This window comes from Crocodylus siamensis, chromosome 2 (genome assembly GCF_052110815.1).
Source record: "Crocodylus siamensis isolate JL-2025a chromosome 2, ASM5211081v1, whole genome shotgun sequence".
Classification (NCBI taxonomy): Eukaryota; Metazoa; Chordata; order Crocodylia; family Crocodylidae; genus Crocodylus; species Crocodylus siamensis.
Genome location: NC_143396.1, coordinates 80,462,559 through 80,477,396, shown reverse-complemented (window position 1 = coordinate 80,477,396; position 14,838 = coordinate 80,462,559). Strand labels below are relative to the sequence as shown.

At 44.5% G+C, this 14,838-nt stretch overlaps 2 long non-coding RNA genes across 2 annotated transcripts in view; one reads left to right on the top strand and one right to left on the bottom strand.

Annotated features, from left to right (window-relative positions):
- The window catches only part of LOC149870442 (uncharacterized), a 157,749-nt gene extending 148,883 nt beyond the window's left edge, over window positions 1-8,866 (bottom strand). Inside the window, exon 1 of the long non-coding RNA XR_016440755.1 lies at window positions 8,799-8,866. This is a non-coding gene — a long non-coding RNA (uncharacterized LOC149870442). The remainder of the gene's footprint in view (window positions 1-8,798) is intronic.
- Window positions 3,721-12,877, top strand: LOC149870441 (uncharacterized). Its single transcript, XR_016440756.1, has 3 exons — window positions 3,721-4,252; window positions 11,903-11,945; window positions 12,499-12,877. It is a non-coding gene; the product is annotated as an uncharacterized LOC149870441 (long non-coding RNA).
- Window positions 12,878-14,838: the final 1,961 nt, after the last annotated feature.

Genomic DNA, 14,838 nt, shown 5'->3' with positions numbered 1-14,838 from the left:
AGCTTGTGAATGCTGAGATTGTGGGGTGGATGGAGCATCCCACAGGAGCACTTCCGGTCCACTTCTGGGTCCACCAGGGAGCATGCTAGGGGGCCCCCTCCGCACTCCCTGGCTTGGTGACTGGTGACCCCTGGGTCTGGGGAGGCACCCAGGGTCCCCCCAATGGCCGATCACAGAGCCAGGGGTGGATGGGGTGCACTCCCTGGTGGACCCAGAAGTGGACCGGAAGCACCTCTGGTCCACTTCCAAGTTCAACACCGAGCATGCAGGGCTCCCCTTCCCCCGCCCCCCCGGTGTTCCTGTAGGATGTCCCATCTGCCCCAGCATCTCAGCATTTACGAGCTGCACCTGGTACCTTGAGGTATGTAGAAAAAACATTTAAAGTTGTGTCAATGGCTGAATTGCTGGTTCTCTGAATCAGTATCAAATCTTCAGGTTTGGATTCAGCCAAATCAAATCAGGGACAGTAATCTGAATCAATGAATCGAATCACTGTCCCTGATTCGGGCCAAATCCAAATCAAATACAGACCATTTCTCACACCCCTATTAATCGTGTCATAAGATGTGACATCTACTTAACAATGAACTGTGAATGTGGACAGCTTCTAAATAGACATCACATCATGTAGCTTAAGGTAATGTTGGTGTTGTAATAGCAAAGTCTGTTCAAAGTAACAGCTCTGAATCACAGTATTATTATTGTTATTGTTGTTATTATTCAACAAATATGTGTATGTTTAGATGAAGGAAAAAGAGTAATAGAAATCTAGAAAAATGGTTGGTTATATTTTGTGACTACATATGTACCTAGTCTGAACATACATATGTAACTGCATACCTGCCCAACCACTATGTAGCCTGCTATGAATGTTCAGTTGACACGCATCCACACTGAAGGAGAAGTGGAATGTATGTAGAAGTGCCAAGTGTAGGGTAGAAAGCTAACTTTTAACTGCACAAAGGGAAATTGAATTCCCCATAAAATGTGCACTAAGTTCTATTAGGCTCAAGTAAATTCATTAAATCCACCATAGGATTTAATGAATACTTGCCCAATGCAAGTATTACCCTACAGCAGAGTTGTTTACTCCACCACAACACATGTGGTGGACACTGATCAGGGCTGGCTGGGGCATGAGGGGGCTGCCTGCCAGCTAGCCCTACTCTGAGGCAATCTGTCCCCCCTCCTTAATATTACTATGTTTTCTTTCAGAAAATGGAGAATACAACAAAAGGGTCCACTATCTTGGATCTTGTTTTAATCAATAAGAAAGAATTTGCTATCAATTGAATGAATAATGATAGGAATGTGGAAGGAAGTAATCACTATATGACAGAAGTCATGATTCTAACAAAAGGAAAGCATGAAGTTGTAATGCAAGAATGGACTGCAAAAGGAAAGATTTCATCTGATTCAAAGAAACAGTAAATAAGGTCCCAGGGATAGATAGATTGAAGAAAAAGGGTGCCCAAGAGGTTTGACCCTAAAGATATAGCATGGGAGGCTCAACAAGTGCCAACATTGTGGAAGGATAAGAAGAACCGTAAGAATCCAATATGGTTAAAAAGGAGCTGCTTCGTTACTTCAAAATAAGAATAAAAAGAGACAGCCAAAAGAAAGAAGGGTGAACCAATAAGGAACTGTATCAAGAAATAATAAGAATGTGCAGGAACAAAACTGAAAAGGCAAAAACTGAGATCCAGCTGGCAAAGAATATTGAATACAATGAAAAGATGTTCTATAAATACGTCAGATGGAAGAGAAAAACCAAGGAACCTGTGCATCCATGGCCCAACAGTAACAGTGTTCTATTAACAGAAGGTACAACACCCCCAGAACTACTCAATGACTACTTTGCCACAGTCGTCACAACAAAAAACATATAACTAAATACTTTTAATACAGACAAAGGAGAAAAGTTGCAAATCATGATAAGTAAAAGCACAGCAAAGAGCTCTTGAAAACCTGACATATTATGACATATCACCCCTCCCTCAAACCCATATGGAAAATCCTCAAATAATTGCAATCCATACTAGAAAGAGACCCTATTCTTAAAGAGATCTTCCCAGAGCCACCCATCCTAGCCTTCAAACAAGCACCAAACCTCGCTAACCTCATCACCAGAAGCAATCTTCCTCAGGCCCAGAACACACCGACTAGATCCAGACCATGCCATGACAAGAAATGCAAAACCTGCCAACACATCTCCACCACCCCCACAATTACTACACCCCACAACAGAGCCATCAGCAGTCACAGATCTTACAGCTGCACCTCCAGAAATGTAATATATCTCATCCAATGCACCAAATGCCCTGATGGAAAATACGTAGGAGAGACCAAACAACAACTGTGCACCAGAATGAATGCACACCGGAAATCTATCAAAGACAGGAATACCCAATTACCTGTGGGGACACATTTCTCACAAGAAAACCACTCTCTCTCCAACCTCTCAGTCCTGATCCTCAAAGGAAACTCACAAAACACTTCCCAGAGATGAGCCTATGAACTCCACTTCATCAACCTCCTGGATACTAAAAATCATGGACTAAATATAGACATTGGATTTATGACACATTAAAACCTGCCCAACATCTGATTTCCCAGGTACTTCTCCACTATTCATCCCCCTTCTCTCTCCTGCACCCAGCCTGTCTCTCACCCATTGACTCCTCAGTCTACATTTTCACTGACTGCCTGGTTTGCATGCATACTAGCCCAGCCTCTGGCTTCTTTACTTTTCATTCCATCCAAGAAGAGCACACACCAACTGCAGAAACTTCCTTAGCTTGATGAAGGGTTTTTGAACTCAAAACCTTGCTTAATAATTGTTTTCCAACTATTTAAGTTGGTCTAAAAAAAAATATCAGATTCACTCAAATAACCTTCTCTGCCTATGTCCTTAGACCAACACGGCTACAACCTACACCTTAGAAAAACCTTACATTCACTCAGGTCAGCAGGACCTGATGAGATTCATCCCAGCATACTAAAGGAACTGACTGAAGAAATCTTTGAGATGCCGACCAAGCTATTTAAAAAGTTATGGATGACAGGTGAGGTCCCCAATAGAGGACTAGATATAGCCTAATATAGTGCCCATCTTTAAAAACATAAAAAGGGAGGGCCTGGGGAATCATAAACCAGTTATCCTGACTCCAGTATATGGGGAGTTACCGGAATAAATTATAAAACAGTCAGTTCATAAACACCTGGAGAAGGAAGAGCTGATCACTAGCAGCCAATGTAGATTTTTAAAGATCAACTGAAGTTGGGCCAATGTGAATTTCTTCTTTGACAAGGAAATTAGTTTCATGAATGAGGGTGATGGACATAATATATTAGAAGTTTGTAAGGCTTTTGATACAGTCCCACATGGCACTCCCACAGGCAGATCAAGGAATTTGAAAAGAAGGGTGTGAGAGATGGCTGCCATAGTTGTAGCCCCCACCCTGTCTCTGCCCCTCCACTTACCCACTGGCAGAAGACCATAGCACAGCACCAGCTGCCTTGGACTTTTTTGACTCTCTTAAACAGGCAAGACTCCCTCAACCCAGCTCAGTCTCTCTCTGTTGCAACCTCTCTGGTGTAAGCACCTCCCCTGCCATTCCCTCCCACCCCTTCTCCTCTCCAGCCTGCTACCCTGCAGTCCCTAGCTGGAGTGAGACAAGAGCAGTCCTGGATGTTCCCCCACCCCTGAGTCAACTGGAGACAACAACAGGAGTAGGTGGTTCCCTCCTTCCTCACCTGCTCCCTGCCTGGTCCCCCCAGGGGTCCCACAGGAGCCTAGATCTCCAACTGCACTTATGACTCTGTAGAGGACCCAGGTGTCCAGGGCCATGGGAAACTGGAGCCACCAGCACAGTACCTATACTGTGGAAGGGGGGTGTAGCTGCACCATTGCACTCCCCTGGATCTTCCCCTCAGCATTATCATAATTTACCTGGAGAAATGTAGCCTAGATTGAATTACTATCAAATGGACACATAATTGGCTAAATAACTATAAATAGAAAATAACCATAAATGGGTCAGTGTCAAACTGGCAAGAGAAAGGTAGTTAGCTGTGTTAGTCTGAAGTCAGAGAGAAGGCAGGGCAGGGCACCTTGGAGACTAACATCTCTGCCCTGCCTTCTGCTTTACTTTAGACTAATATGGCTGACTACCACTCTCTACTCATGTAAGGCACCATCCTCAGCTGAATGAAATGGACCGCAATCAACCTAACCAAGGAACGTGCTCAGGTAAGCTCAGATACCTTCTTTCTGATACTGTGGGCTCTTCTACACATTAAATTAATGCATCACAAACTCTGGCACAGTTCAGGCTGGAGTTTATTGCTCCTGGGTACAGCATTTACACATGTTCCCAGGACTGCAGCCTATTGAGCCAGGGTGGAGCAGCCCCAGCTGGCAGAGGGTCCCAGGGATCAGCTTGCAAGCCCACGGCTGCTCCAACCTGGCTCAACATGCTCTGGAGGGGCTGGCTGGGGCATGAGGGTGCTGCAGTGTGGGGCTAGCTGGCAGGCAGCCCTCATGCCACAGGTAACCCTGGTCAGTGTCTACACATGTGTTGTAGTGGAGTAAACAACCCCGCCGTAGGATAGTACTTGCTTTGGGCAGTACTAATCTATGGTATAGTTAATTAGTTTACTCTGGCCTAATAGCACCACATGTGTAGACAGTGGTGCTTCACTTATGTTTCCATTATAGGTAGCATTCCTCATACTGTCTAAACTTGGTAGAATTTGAAATACATGTGTATAACAAGCCCAAGGGCAGACTCCACAGTACTTCGGATTTAATGCTCATTGGACACAATAGATGGAAAGCAGTGGTGAAGGAAGCTGTCCCTTTGGGAGCCAGCATATAGATTGGAAGCCAGAACCACTCCCCTTTTAGATGTGCAGCCCTCTCATTGAGCCACAGATCTTCTTCTGTCTACATATGTCCCTGTCTTGGGACCAGCATCAGGAAGAGAGGTGGGAAGGTTTCTGAATAATGCCTAACTTATTCCCTGGGAAACAGGAGAGGTACATTCAAACTTCCTGTGGATGGGGTGGTCTATTACCTTGTCTGCAACTTCCTGGGTAAGTGTCCTAGCTGCTAGGGTTCTGGGTTGAAACATGAATGCCCCCTTCTTCTAACACCTGCTATTCATAGGTATTTTCCTGACTACACTTTCAGGTGATATAGTCCTACAGAGTTGTATATTTGCCCAGCCAGAGTGCAGCCTCCTAAGAACACTCAATAGTTGTCTGGATGTCTGTATCCATACTGCCCATGGAATAAGATGGCAAACTATAAGCAAGTGCCAAAAACAGCAGCTGTGTGGCTTTGTAGATGTCATTTGGGTACAGATGAAACAGGATTCTGTGTTAAGTGGTTAAAGCTGTTTATATGTTACTAGCCAATTGCCAGTTAAAATTGATGGGGGGATCAGGCTGCCGGGGACAGCAGCCTGCATCCAACCCTGCTCTCCCCCCCCCCCACCCCGATGATTCAGGCCAGGGCTGGGGCTGAGCTGCCCCCCCCCACCCTTTGCTGGCTCCAACGTATTTGTTCAGACACTACCGCCTGCAATACCAGGGGGCATGGCCAGGGATGCTTGCCTTGCTCCCTGCCCATCCTCTCCATTTTCACAGCCTGCAGGGAGGAAGGGGATGGGACCAGGGCTGCTGACCTGCCTCTGCCCTCCATCTGCTCCACTGCTGCTGCCTAAATGGTTGGGGGGTCAGGGCCGGCAGCACTGGCCTAGCACGGCAGGGGGAAGCAGTACTGCTGGCCCATCTGCTCTGTCACCTGCTGGGAGAGGGAATTGCCTCACCCCCCCTCCCTGCTCCATCCCCTGTGTCCCCAACATCATGGCAGCATTCTGCTGTGTTGCCACCTTCTGTCCAAATGCTGTATTCACAGGCTGATTGGTGGTTTCCATTAGCCAATCAGAGTGTGAATCAAAAGTTATGGACAGACAGACTATGGCTTCTATAATATTAGAATACTTAGACCTGCAAAGTACAATCCAATGTTCTTGCATCTGTATTGGCTCCTAAAGCTGTAGCACCACATGCTCCCTAAATAGCACTCTAAACATCTACACAGCATTCTACTCTTCCTCCTAGAGACCTCCATCTCCATTGAGCACAGAGGGCAGACAGAAGCTATGCTGTCAAATTGGCTTATTTTTTCTGGGTGTGCAAATCCTTCTTGATGACCAGGGATCCTATAAATCTGTTTGCCACAGAAAAATGTGGAATTTGCATTTTTACAGAGAATCTTCAGAAGGGCTGGGGAGAAAAAAAACACTTATTCAAAATAAAATGCTGGCTCCCCAGTGGGGGCCAGCAGTTCTCACAGCCACTGTGGCAGCCTGCCAGGGGAAGACGCTGCCAGCACACAGAAAGGCATCCAAGATGGTGACCGCCTCCTCGTCCCTTTGCTGCTAATTGGCTGAGCAGGCTGTCTGTCATGCGACCCCCCCACCCCTCTCTGCCAATTCTGGCAAGGGGCAGGGCTTGTCAATAGAAGGGGGCACCTGAAGGGTAGCCCTCTTGGACAATCGGTGTTGAGGAAGGGGGGGAGCAGCTCGCCGTGGGAAAATACATATTTTAATATTTTTTATTAGAGAATTTTGAGGGAGAGGGGGGTTTCCATGTCAAGCTAAGATCCCTGTTGATAACTGTCACTTTTCTGGCTTGAATGGCATCATGGTTACAGGGCTAGCTGCAGCCCTGATCCTTTTCTGGTCTCTCTCAGTGCTACTCAGGTCCCAGACCTCATGAAATTACCTATTCTGTGGTGGAGTTTTGCAATTCTCCTGCTGTCAGATTAGACTTTCGTATCTTGGGCATCAATTGTGCTTACCCAGCATGCCTGATTTGAGCTTGGACACCTACAGGTTTTCCCTTCAGAACTCTGTTACCAGTGGTGAACAATCAAACAGCTTTCTTAAAACATAGCAGAAAGCCTTCTTAAAATAAAGGGATTGTTTTTTAATATTCCGAACAAAGATTTTAGAGGGAAAGGATTTTGAAACAACAATCTGCATACATATTTATATTACCTGAAATCCTGCCATGCCCTAAGGCATGGCATCTTCAAACACTGTCATCTGTCATGTATCTTACTCTGGTTCTCCAAACACCTTTCCTTCTTCCTTGAGAGAGAGTTCTTTTGTTCTTCTGCATCCCTGGGCTTTTTTCTGTGCTGGTATTTCTGGTTTAAAATTCTTAAATATTTGTCAAGGAGCTCTTGAGACATTCCTTCCCTTCCTGTTAGTTTTTCCCACCAGTTCCCCATTAATATAAACCAATGTATATTTTTACAGGAAACATCCTAACATGCAGGCCAGCATGTAGTATTCATAAATTATTATAGTGCAGCTACAAATCTATCACATATGGCTAGCCTCACACAGTGATGTCCCACCTTCTAATACGGTCTGTTCACCACAAATCTACTTTTGCTTCAACATCCAGAAAGTTATCAGAATTCTGAGACTTCTGTTTTCCAGATGTCTCAGACATTTAATGGCTTTGATGAAAACATGTGATGTCATAAATATATTTGGTTTCATCTGAAACACCATGATTTGTCAATTCTTCAATATGTTGATGGAAATATAGACTGACACCTTTTAAAACAGATCAGAAAACAAAAAGGTAGGGACTGGCATGCTGTTCCTAGTTAACAGAAAACAGACTTCTCACACATGCCAATCTTCACTAAATGCATCTTCCTGAGCTATTTCTTTGAACACCTTTAGAAAGAAACATAAGCTTTTATGAACACTTTTGTGCTTGACTAAGACAAAAGAGACTTCAGTGAAGAATGTACTAAGATAGAAGACAAGAATAAAGTTAAAAAGCAGAGTAATTGAAGTGTAAAATTCAGTGGGAACACACCAGTATGAATAAGAAAATGAATGAGGTTGTAGTTAATATGGTTTCATGAATATAAGTACAATCATAATCTGGATCACGTTTTGCACTTTAGACTGGAAATATTTCAAGCTTATATACATTTTGGACTATTATAATAAATTACCTAAAAATACGTCGCATCTTTAGATGATGTGAAATTGAACTTTTGAATGAACCTGGATAACTCCTGTTCCCACCCTCCTGTTACGTGACCGTGAAGGAAAATTGGAGAAAGAAGGCAGCAGCCAGACTAATTTATAGGACTAGAATCAGTTAAAGAAGCAACTTCTAGGTATTCAGAGGAATTTATACAGCTTTAACAAGACTTTGTGCCCAAAGCATAATGGATGCTCACTCTGTCCCTCTCTATCATTCAATCCTTTCAACTCAGCTTTACTCTACACGTTTCCTTTACCTTCCTTTCCTGCCCTGTCCTCTTCATCTTCCCCTTTTCCCATTTAGATTATCTGCTCCTAAATAAACTCATGCCTTCACTGCCCCCACAAAAAAACCTGTGGAACCAAGATGACATTTGTTGCCTTCAATTTTTTTTTCCATTTTGCTTATGTCTTATACCATTTCCTCACTCTGTGAATGGCTCTTCTGTTTAAACTGCAAATTCTATGGCTTGGACACCATCACTGAAGCATATCAGCTACAATATACCATATTTTCTCATATTCCACATACACCTGTTTTGCAGAAATCAGCTCCTCTCCCCCTCAAAAGTGGCATGCATGTCTAAAGTTAACCTTATTTCTGGCAATTTTGTAGTCTGCTAGCTGCTCCTGGTCCCTCTCTTCCTGTTTCACACCCACGCAGACGTTTTAGCTCTTTTCAAAATCATAGATCGACCCATGAAGACCAACCTTCGGGAGCAGTTAAGGTTTCTGCTTTCGGTTAAGCTTGAAAGGAACATGAACAAACTGAAGATTAGGCTCTGTCCCTGCTCTATGAAGCTATGACTCTGGAAAAAATCTTTTTTCCTTCATTCTGCCTTCCCAATAAAAAGGTGTCTGACTTACTGAGGGTCATGTGGTATGCAAGCAAATACTGTATAATTGAGTAGGATACACTATTCAGTCCAGGTGTACTCTAAAGTTTCATGTATCTTGGCCACTTTTCAGCAAATATGGACTCCATTCCAGTCTGGAAATGAAAGCCCATTCACTGATTTGCAATCAGATCACTGAAGCTATGAGAAAATATTAGATTTTATGAGCTGCTAGCCAAGCACCAGAAATACAACATAAAGCATTTAGCAGCTAAATAAGCTATTAATAGTCCTAACAGGGAAGGGAGAGAGGGAGAAAGGAGAGGAGAGAGAGTGGTTATGTGCTTAATACAACTTCCTCTCATTCTATGGGGACTTTCCATTGATTCATGGAAGTCAGATCAATTGAGACTTAACTGGTTGGTGAATTCAATCCCTATATGTGGCTAGGTAGATTGTTGCCTTGGATCAGAGTATAGTAGCTCCTAGCAGTTAAAAAATAATTGTTTGAGTGAAGTATTTCAGGCCCAATAGCCCCTCTACCACACAGTTAGCACCTCTCTCTTCTGGGATTTTATACATTGTCGAGGAAACTTTAGTAGTATATATAAGGTCTTCCATACAATTGCAGTTTGTTCACTAAAGGTAGAAAATGCCCTATTTTTTTTTTCAATTGAGTCCTATTTACTCAGACAGTTCAAAAATCTTGGCAAGCGTGAGAGCAAACCTGGTATGATGTTCCATGTCTGGGAGGGTTTTATTAATATGTGCATAAACAGCACTGTTCTGGCACCGCTTTTACTAGTAATATATGTTTTTTCTAAGGCATGTTGTCATGCCATAGAAATGAAGTGACCACTTAATGCTATTTTAGCAAAAACTTCTTTGTATCACTGCAACTCATTTTCAGGAAATGCTCATCAAATACATAACAGAAGCATTAGCGAGGCATTTAGAAATGAAAATGATAAGTTAAACATTTTGAAGTTGTATTTTGTATGCCAAAAAGGAAGTTCTGCTTCATTTCACCCATCATGTTTTGAGATATTTTTGATTATTTCCTGTCTGTAGAAAGACTGCAAGTGAAACCATCTCATTTATTTAAAGTACGTTAATATATTCAGAACTATTGTACACAGATGTTACCATCATTTACAGGAACAGTACAATTTGAGGTTAAGATGATTTCATTATAAATGGCTTGTGGGTAATTTTAAGTGCCTTCCAGCTCTGTCAACAGAAACTCAAACTCATCATATACCAACATAGTTCCATCTTTCTGATGGTTGTTAAAGGTGACAAGTGAAATGACTTCTGGCAGTTGCACTCAGCTCCCAGGAGAACAAGAGTCAAATTCAAGATACCTGCTGTAAAAGAATGTTGTATGAATGTGATACTGAATTTGACAGGTTGAAACACAGCCTCAGTGGGATAGCAAGGATAGACTAAAACAAGTCAAGTCCCATTTAAGTGTCTACAGGGCTTGAGGATTATATTATGCAACTGCCAGAGTGACAGAATATTAGGTACTTGCTCCCTTATATCAAAAAGCTCTATTAATTTGATCATTGGCATTATCTGTCTGTTTCTGCAACCAGGAAGGTAACCTTGGGCAAAGCCCTATTAGTAATATGCATGCATAAAGGGTGTATTAATATATCCAAGATGCATATGTGGATGCCTTGATTACAGGATAGTTCCAAAACTGCAACTGCAATTATTATTTTGCAAAGTTTCTGTGTTTTTCCACCTGACTTTATTATTCATGCAGTAAAGAATTTGGGGCAGGGGAGGAGAGAGGGAAGAAAGAAATAGAATTCTTTGCTTAAAGTGTGAAATACTCTTGTCATATATCTTAATGTGCTTACTCAACTACCTTTTTAGTTTAACAACCACTTTAAATTGCACACTACTGTAATTTTGAGGACTTCATAACTTCACCTAGTTGCCCAGCAATAGTACAATAGGAGCCCAGCTGAACCTGTTCGCACAGGTTCCAGCTGATTTGCTCCAGCTGGGGTGAGTCCAGAGCTAGTGCGTGGAGGGCTGGCCAAGGTTACAGAGTCATGGCTATGGTAGCCAGGGCAGCAGGAACAAGCTGCCCCTTAGAATGACAGAAAAACAGCTATGCCAGGGCTAGAAAGTCACCTGACTGGGAATGGTCAGGGCTTGAGCACCATATAAGCTGGACCTTAACCAAGCCAGGCAGTCTGGCAATGAGAAAGAGGCAGATATTAGGACCAGGGGCCTGAAGTCCAGAAAGAAGCAATAACTATAGAAGTCTAATCTGCCACAACCCAAGAGAGGCAGCAAGAGGGCCAGCAAGCTTGCAGCCTGAGAGGGGCGAAGAGTGAACAAGAACAGTAAGGCCTCAAGAGGTCAAATACTAGACTAAAGCTAAGTGCCCACTGAAGTAATTAATTGGTACCACTTGTGAGGCATGGGCATGGTTGTAGAGGAAGTCATCGGCCACAACATTAGCCCTTAGGGCAACTAGTGCTGGGGGGACTAGTCAGGGCAGTGGGGAGGAGGCGGTTGGCCAGCCAGAGAGCTATATTTGGCATCAGAGGGCAGGACAGCAGGGTTCAGGAGGAACCTACAGACTAAGAGCAGACAAGAACTGGCTTTGGGACCCTAGGGCAGCCTCCCTTTTCAACAATCAGATCAAGGCAGGGCAGGTGAAGGAAAAGGAAGGGGACTCAAGGAGCCAGAGTAAAGGCAAGAGTCATGTGACCACCAGGGAGCATCACAGCTGCCCCTGGGGATCAATCCTGTTACACCTCTGTTATCAAAACCAAGGCATATAAGCAGTAGTTACAAGTAGATAGTACTTGTAACTACTGCCTTTGATCCTTTTATTGGAAGGCTATTACAGTCTCTCATTGTTTTCCAACCTAGATTTCTTGAGGGTCAGCCAATATCCACTTGTCCCTTGCAAACATGTCCCTTGCTTTCTCTTGTGTTTATTCTCACCCCCAGAAACAGCTTCTGCCTGGCCACTGCTACTGCTCAGCATGGACAGGTGAGTAGCAGGCATGGGGTGGGTCTGGGTCAGGGCTGTTTGCACAGGTTCCAGCTGATCTGCTCCAGCTGGGGTGAGTCCAAAACTGGCACATGGTGGGCCGAGATCAGGGCTGGGGCTGTGCACTGTTGGTGCAAACAGGGAGGAGCCGCAGGGTGCACAGGCTCTGGGCTGCTGGGTGGGGCTTGCTGACTCTTGTTCAGGTGTGCGATTAAATTGTGACTTTTTTTTTTAATCTCACAATTAATTGCAATTTTTTTTTATCATTTGTCAGCCCTAAAATACATGTAATACTTAGTCCAGTTTAAATGCGGTTTAGACAAAAAATGGACAGGTGTACAAGCCTGTTTAATCAGTTTAAAGTCTTTTTGACTGGTTCAAAAATGTACCTAGAATATCAGGTATTCTCTTGAATTGGCTCACAGTGCATCAGTTCTGAGTGATGAGTAGACAGACACCAATTGTTCTGTGACACAGGTCTGATCAGTCCTCCAGGCATCTGAAACTGTATCACTCCTCACCCCTCTCCCACCAAAATATATCTTTTTAACAGCCAGTTGCATCCTCGCTCCATACTCAACTGCAGTCCCTCATCATGCCTTCCAGCCCCTGAGAACCCAGAAGTGTGGAATCAAGCACTCCCCTCAGCCCAATCACCGCATGTCAGGCAAGTTCCCTGCAGAGTTTGGTCAACTTTTAAATTCATGATGAGGAGAGAAGGAAAAACAAAAAAGTACAAATGCCTCCAGGCATAGGTTATGCACACCTGGGACCATTAAGCATGGGTGTGAGGACTCCTCTCACTCACCACTTTGAGGCATGTTGGACTGCATGCTCACTCCCACCCCCTTGTGTGCACAAGGAGATTATTTATGGGAGGGGAAAATATCCCAAGATCAGCCTTTGAGCAATACCACTAGGATGGAGACAGATGTAATGCACTTTAAATTCCAGGAATCTAGGCATGCACATCAGTTCAGACTGGTTTAAAACTTCCTGGAACTCTTCAACAGCACATGGAGAAAATCAAGTGCCATTTTGTGCCAGCCTTCTTGGAACCAGGTTGATATTCTGTGCTTGCTCTGCACATAGCATTCCTTATCTCATGTCTGGTCAGTACTCCAGGCATCCTAAACTGCACCACTCCTTACCTACACTTCCCGCTACTCTCCCTACAAGGAGATACAAGGCAATGAGGCTGCTCTGGGATGCAATCAGGATTTTAATGCCCAAAGATCTACTGCCTACAGAGACCACAGTCAGCAGTGGTGGGGAAGCAGAAAGTCTGTGAATCAGTTTCAGTTCCCTTCTAGGGTCCCTAAGTGGGGGTCCCAGACTTATTTGAGGCAGTGGAATATAGTCAGGTTCTATTGCAGGGGGCAAGCAAGAAGGGGATCAAAGCTTTGTAGCCCCCTGTTTGTGCCTGTAACAATCAAATTAGCCCATTAACTATTAACTGCTCCTCACCCTTTATGCTACACCCTTGCAGCCAGACCTGCCCCATAGGAGCCACCCTGAGCACATATCTCTATGCAATTGCTGGCAATACAAGGTACTTGAGTAGGGTTTTTTTAGGGAAAGTCCTTTTAAACCTTCATGGTAAGGATGATACTGTGGGAAGTTTCAAAACAACTGGGCCCAAGAATGAAGGATGAAGGGCCTCCACCCATCCCCGACACAGGCATAACTGGTCACTCTGTGTCTGGGTACACTGCACATAGTTTGGTAGCATAAAGCAAGTACAGGCATCAGTTTTGCAGGTGAGGCATGCAGAGAAACTGTGTGTTGGGTGGAGAGCAGCAGTTGCAGCCCAGAACCAGGGAGCAAGAAACAAGTAGCAACCCCTCCAATACCTTCCCACTGTAAGGGAATGAAACACAGGCAGTCTAGTGTAATGGTTAAACCAGAGAAGGAAAGCAGAGGTCTGGGGCTGGGTCAGAGGATGGGAGCCATATTACCAAAACCAAAGCAAAATCCAGAAGCAGAGTGCACAATGTAGTCCGAGGTCAAGATCTAGGAAAAAAGATGTTAAGTACCAATCTGAGGGGCAACCCATAGGGCAATTCCAAAAACAGAACCAAACCATGGTCTGGAGCTAGGAAACACCCACGTGGAAATCCAAAGTCTAGAAATAAGGTAAAAACCAGGACCAAACACATGACACACCAAAAATGTTGACTAGTCTGTAAAGCTAAAGCTCCTGCTGATGTTAAATGGATAGGCAGACCTCCCAGCAGCCAATCAGTCTGCGTGCTATACCTAAACTGGGGCAGAGTTCCCTAGGTGAGGCTTACTGCAGGTGTAGCTGCTGAGGTACTTGGCTGAGGTCAGTCTGCTTGCTCAGAGTCCCTGAACCACCTTCCCCCATTGTGCCTGGGACCCACCAGCCCAGGATCCATAGCAGGCAGATGGAATCGATGAAGTGGCTTTCCAGGGCAGGGGATGGAGAAGCTGGGGAGTCCTTACCCCCTTGTTCCAGTTTTAGCCTTTGGGCTCCAGCCTGCCTTTAGTCATAGCCCTTGCTAGGCTTAACAAGCCACTCCTAAAGCCACTCCCAAGCCTCCAGTTACAAACTCAGACAAACATAACACAAAACCACTTAGGCCCACATGGGCCCTTTTGAAGAGCTCTTTCCACTCCAGGAACCAGGGCCAGAATGCCCCTCTAGCCCTGGAGGTCTGTGTATATCCCCATCCTGGCTCTGCTCTTTCTGATCAGTCAGCCCCTTTAACTGGGTAAAAGGTTCCTCCTAATTGACCCATTAACCCTTTACCAGAGGTGTGCTCAACTTCTGGTCCATGGGCCAGAACCAGCCTGCAGATCCAGGCCATCCAACCTGAAGTCCCAAAAATTTGGTGGTTGCAGAGCAGTGGCAACAATTGCCACTCCCCGT